We start from the raw sequence: 8,352 nt of genomic DNA on the forward strand, positions 1-8,352 counted from the left end.
GAATGCAGTGGAGGGGCTGTCTATATGCAGTGAGGCTGCCTGAGTTCAAGTATAAGCAATCTGCAAAAGGGAAGCAAGCAGGCAAGACTCAGAAAGCAAGATGGCAGGTGATCTCACCACCATCCACTGAGGGACCATCTGCCCTGCTGAGCATTAAGGAGGGAGGACATGAGCCTTCTTCTCCCCTCAGTGACATCAGGTCCCAGCATCTCCCTGAGCTGAGAAGGGCCCAGAGTACTTTTTAAACATCAGATACAAGTTAGTGACTCATCTGGTGCCCACTGGAATCGTCAGCAAACCACCCAGACTGGAAGAGAGGCATGGAAAAGAGATCCTCACGACCCTTAGAAGGAAGCAGCTGTGTCCACACCTTCAGTTTGGACTTCCAGCCTCCAGGACTGTGACACAACAAATTCCTGTTGTTTAAGCCACAGCTTGTGGTCCTTTGTTACAGCAGTCCTAACTAACCATACAATCAGAAAACCTTGATTTTGATTAAAACCCTCTTGATTTTTAAATATTGGCAATTCATTACAACATTTTTAACTTTTTAAAGTTAAGATATTTAAAAAAAACCACCATGCAAATTTGCAGTACCCAGGTGTAGGCTGAATGTGGGGGTCTGGAGGGCTGCTAGGTGAGATCCTTGATTTAGACCCTGCTTTGGACGATTCTAAGTAGCTTGGAGAGATTTAGAACAATAAAGGTGCACTTGCTATGCATTTTCCAGGCTATAGGGAGCCTCCGGGCCTCCCACCTGCCCAGTCCTCTTCTTGATACAGGAGAACATTATGGCTCAGGGGCGGAGGCTGAAGGGGGAAGAAAGGCCAGAGGCAGCTTCTGCGGACTCACCCGCCCACCTGGAGCAGCTTCTCCAGCAGTGGGAGGCGCTTCCCCGAGAGCAGGTCCCCGACCAGTGACAGATCAAGCCCACTGCTCTTCTTGGAGAGGCCTTCTCTTACAAAGGGCAGGTGGTCCAGGATGGTGACGCCTTCACCTGCAGCCCCCGTCACAGGAATCCCGGCCACGCGGTCCAAGATGTGGTGCTCCGAGAACAGGTCTGAAATGTCTGAGGAGACAAGCCCCTTCTCAAGGTGGGGCTCACCCTTCATTCAGTCATTCAGCAAATGCCCACCAGCATCTGCTCAGAGCCAGTGATTCAATGGTCATTTAGCTCTTCCCCACTCGCACTCTGTCAGTCTGTATCTCTCAAAATAAATAAGCATTAAAAAAATTTATAAAAAAAGGGCGCCTGGGTGGCTCAGTCTGTTGAGCGTCCGACTCCGGCTCAGGTCATGATCTCACAGTGGGTGAGTTCGAGCCCCACATCTGGCTCTGTACTGACGGCTCAGAGCCTGGAGGCTGCTTTGGATTCTGCGGCTCCCTCTCGCTGCCCCTTCCCCACTCGCACTCTGTCGGTCTGTCTCTCTTCTCTCAAAATAAATAAGCATTAAAAAAAAATTGAGATGGTCATTTAGCAGCAAGTGCTTACTTTTTTTTTTTTTTAGAATTTTTTATTTTTAAGTAACCACTACACCCAGCGTGGGGCTTGATCTCACAACCCTGAGATCAAGAGTCGCACACTCCACCAACTGAGCCAGCCAGGTGCCCCTAGCAGCAAGTACTTATTAAGTGTGCACTCTCTCTGGGTTCAGGGAACAGGAGCAGTGTGCGTTCTAGTATACATTCTAGTGGGAGAGATAGACAACAGCCAAATACTCAGATAAGCAAACAAGGCAATTTTTGAAAGTAAGTGCTACAAAGAAAAAAAGAAACAACAGAGTAGAGTTGGAGCATGACTGGGGTGAATGAAGGTCTATTTTAGACAGAGTGGTCAAGGAAAGCCTCCTTGAGGAGGAGGCATTTGAGCTGAGACCTGAACGAAGTGAAGGAATCCATTATTGCAAGGTCTAGGAGGAGAGCAATGTAGGCTGAGGGAACAGCTTGTACAAAGGCCCTGAGGTGGTAAGGAGTCTAGTGAATTTATGAAACCAAAAGATGGGTGAGGATAGACAGCGGTAAGTAGGGGAGGAGGTGGATGGGCAGTAAGGAGCTCATGGTCAAGAGGGAGAGAGACAAACAGACACATAGACAGGATAAGTGTCATACATCAGGAAAATGCCATAGATGAGGTTTCACCAAAGGGTTGTGGGAGCCCAGAGGAAAGAGACTCCTTCTGCCTGGGGAAACTGGGGGTGTGGGGGCGGGATTCCCATCAGAGGGACTGTTAGAGCTTTTGCCTTACAGGATGAGTCAGAATTCAGCATGTGGGGAAGGAGGGAAAGAGAATTGTAGATAGAAGAAATAGCCCAGGAAGGGAAGGAGGCTGTGAAGTCTATGGGGGTGGTCAGGACAGGTGGCAGCGGAAGAGGCAGGGGATGCAGAGTCTTGAATGCCAAGATGAGGAGCTTGGAGCTTCTCCTGAGGCATGAGAGAGCCACAGCAAGTGTTAGAGCAGGGGAAGGTTGAGGTCAGGTCTGGGTGAAGGAAGGCAAATTCTGCTGCTGGCCATGGGGAGGCTAGATGGTGGTACCATCTTCCACCCCCGCCCTTCCCTGAGCTCTTGCCTCCCAAAGCCCACCCCTTAAATTTTACCTGTTTTCAGCTGATCCTTGCTGATTCGCAGGAGGATCTGATGCCGGGCCTCCCCTTGAGCCTGGGGCAGCAGCCCCCAGCATAGCAGTGACCCCCAGAACAGCAGCATCCTCCCAGTCAGGACCTGTGGACATAGAACTGGAAACCCCAGTGGCCACCTGCATGTCTGCACTGGGGACCCATTGTCTAGGGTCTCCCAGCCCTGTCTCCCTTGGAACCTCTCTCCAGCTTCCCTTTCCTTGTCTTTCCCCCTCGTTCCAGATCCGCTAGTCCTTGAACACACCCTGCACTTCTCACCACCTCACACTAGTGCTTTTGTTTTCTTCTTCCTGGAGTGCCCTTCCCCATCGTGTGGACCGCCTTCAAATCCAGGCTCTGCTACTTCCTGACTGTGTGACCCTGAGCAACTTACTGGACCTCTCTGTGCCTCAGTGTTCTCATCTGTGGAATGGGGATAAACATAAGTTGTTGTGAGGAATACATTCAACGATATGTGCAAAGCACTTGGCAAGCAGTGTGCTCAACAGCTGTTCATGTGGCCGGGTGACATTGTGAGATGTTAGAAGATGGAGTGCTCCCTTTGAACCATGGAGATTTCTGGATCTTGAAGGGATGAGGGTCCTGCGGGAGGTCTTATACTGGCTGGGGTGGGCAGCGGGGGAGGGGCTTGAAGCCACACTTCCTCACCAGATAACAGGGAAATATTTCAATATTTCAACCAGTGTGTTTGTAACAGGTGAACTTTGGCCCTGCCTGGTGGCCAAAGGGCAGAATTGGGACCCCAGAGCCCGCAGGCAGGGGGCGCTCTGGGTGGGCTACGGTGTGCCACCAGGAGATGCAGCCTCTGGAGCTGCCAGGCAGGGACTGGCTGGGATGCAGACATATCCAGTGTAGGCAGGCCCGCCGAGGCGCCACCACCATACCCTGCCATGCCACACCAATGAAGGAGCCACCCTCCTTCACTGCCCCCCCCCCCCCCCCCCCCCCCGCCAAGGCACTGAGCCTGCTCTGAAGTAGCTGAGAAAATCCCAGTGATGCCTTGAATTAGCAGCAGTCAGTTTTTGGTTGCTTGGGGGCATAGGAGCTCCAAACAACGATTACACTGAATAATAAAAAACATATTCGTTCCCTTGCGTATGCGGGTTTGGGGCTGGAAAATTTGTACTCACGGCATTAGCTATTCGTATTTTGCTTCCAGGCTGATGTGAAACACCCCCCCCCCCCGCCCTCCCCGCTGTTCAGCCCACCAGAGTTTAGTCAGCCTCTACGTGGGCACTTTTCTCAATCAGTTCACCCAAGTCGGGTCTCCCCTCCCTTCCTGCCCTTCACACATTACACTGTCTTCCAGCTCTCTCCAACTCTTGCCTTCAATCATCCCTACCAGCCCCAACTTCTAGTTGAGTTGTTACCAAGGGGCAGGCACCATGCCAAGGACTTTGTAAAGAGAGCTTCATTACATCCCCGAGTCCTCACCACATGGTCTGGGATCACTGATAGCAAGTCCAATGTACAGATGACAAAACTGAGGCTCGGAGAGGAAAAATGAATCACCCCAAGGTCACACAGGTGGCAGAGCGTGGATTCGAACCACTAAGAATCTGTGCACCTCTGCACATTATTGTAGGTGCTCAAGAAACATTTGAGAAGTGCCCTCCTTGTCCTTACCTCTCCAATAACAGGACGTCCCGGAATCTCCCTGGCCTCGTCTCCAGCCTCCCAGAAAGACACAACTTTTATAACCTGAGCTCTGAAGCCCGGGTGGGTGGGGCGGGACTTGTGCCCAGAGGAGCTCTTCAGCGGAGAAAGGGGTCCTCCTGGCACCAGGTGGCAAGGGGCTACTGGCCAAAACCGATAGGGCTCATCACTGAGGCCTGAAGGTGCAGGCACTGGGCCCCTGGCCAACAGACCTCAGGGGGGAAGGGGGTGGGGGCTCTGTGGTTTTGGGGGTGGGGCCTTCCCCTTCGGAGTGACATCAGAGCTGCGAGCCTGGGGCAGAGCCTTCAGCTCTCGGGAGGGGCCTGAGGAGGCTCCCAATACAGGATGCGGCAGACCCAGAACTGAGTCAGAGAGTGTGTTGGGGGTGTATGGAGGACAGCGGGGGCGTGGTAGAGCCAGCCCTTTTCCACACATGTTTTCTGTGCCATGCCTCTGCGGCCACACAGGCCTGGGTTCAAATCCCCACCATCGCTCAGTAGCTGTGTAGCTGTGGGCAGGTTACTTTTTCTTTTTTTCTTGTTTTAATTTTTTCGTTTTTTTTCTTTTTTTAATGAAATTTATTGTCAAATTGGTTTCCATACAACACCCAGTGCTCATCCCAACAGGTGCCCTCCTCAGTGCCCATCACCTACCCTCCTCTCCCTCCCAGCTCCATCAACCCTCAGTTTATTCTCAATTTTTAAGAGTCTCTTATGGTTTGGCTCCCTCCCTCTCTGTAACTTTTTCCCCCCTTCCCCTCCCCCATGGCCTTCTGTTAAGTTTCTCAGGATCACATAAGAGTGAAAACATATGGTATCTGTCTTTCTCTGTGTGACTTATTTCACTTAGCATAATACCCTCCAGTTCCATCCACGTTGCTACAAAAGGCCATATTTCATTCTTTCTCATTGCCACGTAGTATTCCATTGTGTATATAAACCACAATTTCTTTCTCCATTCCTCAGTTGATGGACATTTAGACTCTTTCCATAATTTGGCTATTGTTGAAGGTGCTGCTATAAACATTGGGGTACAAGTGCCCCTGTGCATCAGCACTCCTGTATCCCTTGGGTAAATTCCTAGCAGTGCTATTACTGGGTCATGGGGTAGGTCTATTTTTAATTTTTTGAGGAACCTCCACACTGTTTTCCAGAGCGACTGCACCAGTTTGCATTCCCACCAACAGTGCAAGGGGGTTCCCGTTTCTCCACATCCTCTTCAGCATCTGTAGTCTCCTGATTTGTTCATTTTGGCCACTCTGACTGGCGTGAGGTGGTATCTCAGTATGGTTTTGATTTGTATTTCCCCGATGAGGAGCGACGTTGAGCATCTTTTCATGTGTCTGTTGGCCATCTGGATGTCTTCTTTAGAGAAGTGTCTATTCATGTTTTGGGCAGGTTACTTTTTCTTCTGAGCCTCACTTTTCATGTCTGAAAAAATGGGCATAATAAATAAATAATAAATCCATCTCTGTCTTTTCGGTATTCGTGAGGATTGTGAAGCAACTCATATAGATGTCAGCACAGGGCCTGATCCATAGGAAGGGTTCCAAAAAAAGTCACTTATTTTAATTTCTATCTTATAGAGAAAAGAATTGTGGCTGACAGACGTTGGATGATTTACTCAAGGTCACACAGCATGTCCACCGTGGCAAGTGGGATTTGAAATCCGGGCCCAGAGAGGGGACTGGCTACACAGCAAAAGGGAAATTCGGTGGGCAAAGGTCCTCTTTGGGAATGTCCCTTTTTGGGAATCCCGGTGCCACCATTGTGAGTGTGCACAGCTGTCAGTGTCAGCATGGACTCCATTAACTGCTGCCCATGGTCATGTGAATGGCACTTGTATTCATCTCTAGGTGGCTTTTAGATTTTCTAAGCGTTCTCCCCATGATTAACTATTTTCCCATTCACAACACAGAGGCGTGGTCAGGGTAGGTATTAAGCTCCATTCTTCGGCTGGACACACAGGGCAGAGGGGCTGATGGTGGGCAAGTGGGTTCTGGGAGGCAGCAGCTGCCCAGGAAATGCAAGGTCAATGTTCAATGTTAGGTAGTTCTCAAGTCCTCACTCTGGTTAATGTCAAAAGCAAATGGCTGATGTTAGTATGATTCAGTAAAGTGTTTTTGATGGGGATGTACTTATTCTAGAATCTCAGAGTCATAAAATCATGGACTTTTTGGTTGGAAGATGCTCTAAAACTTGCTGGATCCTCCTCATTCCTCCTATCTGTCGATAGGGTCTCAACATTACTGCCAAGTGCTGTCCTCCTTCTGTCTGGAGCACAGAAAGGCTCTGGGGTTAATGTCCTCAACTGAGTCACTGGGGACTGGAGTAGGATGTTGGCGGAAGCTTGCAGATCTTTCCCTTCCCAAATGTGACCTCTCTAAACCAGGCAGGAGGGACGAATTTGACTGGAGCCCTATGGATTCTGTCTGTTCCCCTCATTGACTAATCTCTGCTGAGAGATGGGGAATTTTCTGGGGGTCTCCTTCATGAAAGGGAAGCCCTGGGAAGGACTTATTGTCTGTCCCTGAGCCTCAGTTTATGGATCTATAAAATGGGAACGTTAATCTCACAGGAAGTGCTTAGTCCTGTCTGGGGACTGAGCGGCCCCCATGGACTAGAGGCTGTTTAGCTGTCACTGTTATTTTGAGGAATAAGAATACTGGGTCATTGTCCTGACGTGATTCAGGTGGGAGGCTTGGGTTCCCATCAACTCACTGACTGTGTATTACCTGTTCTCTCATCTGTAAGACAAAGAGAGTAGTACTTCCTGTGAGGCAGGGTAATTTACTGAGGAATCACTGGTGTTTTTTATTTGCTGCTGCTGCTAAGCCTTGGAAGGAAGCAGAGTTTTCGCTTCCCCGGCCAAGGAAGGCGGTGGAGTCTTGGAGCTCCAGGTCTGGGGGTTCCTGCCTCAGAGGTGCATGGAGGGTGGTTTTGCTTTGGGGCCCCAAACAGAAGGAGGTTGGCACAGAAGACAACCCTTCTCCTTCTTTACAGGAAGTAGAGACCAAAGGTGGGGAGGCAGAGATGAAGGCACAGAGTGGAGGGAGGCAGTGTGGGGTAATGGTTAGGGGCTGCTTGGTAGTCATGGTGAGTGTTCAGAGTCTCAGTCTCTTCATTTGTCAAGTGGGGCTGCCAGAGGCCGTGGGGAAGGCCGGGCGAGACCCTTAGCGTGATACCTGTAGAGCAAATGCTTATCTTGGTTTGGGTTCCCCAGAAGCAGACCCTGAGAGCAGGGTTTGAGTGCAGGTGGCTGATTTGAGAGGTGATCCCAGGAGTTGCTGGTAGAGGGGGAAAGAGGTGGAGAAGGAGCTGGCCCAGAAAGGTGTGTTCGAGCAAGTGACCCCCGTGGGCACCTGAGCTCGGACCTGTGGGGTGCTGTGTGGGGTTGGAGTTGCCCCCTGCCCCAGGCGGTGAGGAAGCGGGTTATTTATCCGTCAACCTCCAGGAAGCCCCTCCTCCAGAAAGAGGTCATGGGTGGCTGGAACCCGGGAGCCATGGCTATTTCGGAGAAGTGCCTCAGACTGGGCGTTGGAGCCACTGTCCTCTGAAGGGTCGTGGGTGGAACAGGGATCCCATCATTGGAACCAGATGGGACCAAAGACCAGAGAGAGGCCCTGCTCCTCGAAGCCCCCCTTCCCCTCAGATCCTTGCACGACCCTAGGGAGCCAGGAGGGACCTGCCCCAGACAAGATGGAGGTTGACTTTCTCATCTTCCTGGTCAGAGATGGTTCAAACCTCAGACTCAGTACGATTTAGAGAAACAGTGGAATGTGATGTGTGGAGAACAGATGGCAAAGTTGTGTCTGGGAGTTGGGGGTGTATGTGGAAGCTGCAGAGCCTGGCACTCAGCAACTGCCCAGCAAGTGTTTGCTGACCCTGTGTAAGTGTCTCGAGCAGGGCCTTGTCCTGTCCCCTGGTGTCCCTCTTGGCCTCGCCCATGTCTTGTAGATAGGAGAAGTTCCTTCCTGGCTGCCTTCCCAGGCTGTCACCATTCGCCTGACTGTTTACACCCTGAAGGTGGTAATGCCTTTTCCTGAAATACCCAATGTCCCAT

At 50.9% G+C, this 8,352-nt stretch overlaps 1 protein-coding gene across 5 annotated transcripts in view; it reads left to right on the forward strand.

The window, feature by feature from the left end:
- Positions 1 to 8,352, forward strand: part of CDK5RAP1 (CDK5 regulatory subunit associated protein 1) — a 191,084-nt gene that overhangs the window by 90,272 nt on the left and 92,460 nt on the right. The gene's annotated exons all lie outside the window — the stretch shown is intronic.

This window comes from Panthera tigris, chromosome A3, assembly GCF_018350195.1.
Source record: "Panthera tigris isolate Pti1 chromosome A3, P.tigris_Pti1_mat1.1, whole genome shotgun sequence".
NCBI lineage: Eukaryota > Metazoa > Chordata > Mammalia > Carnivora > Felidae > Panthera > Panthera tigris.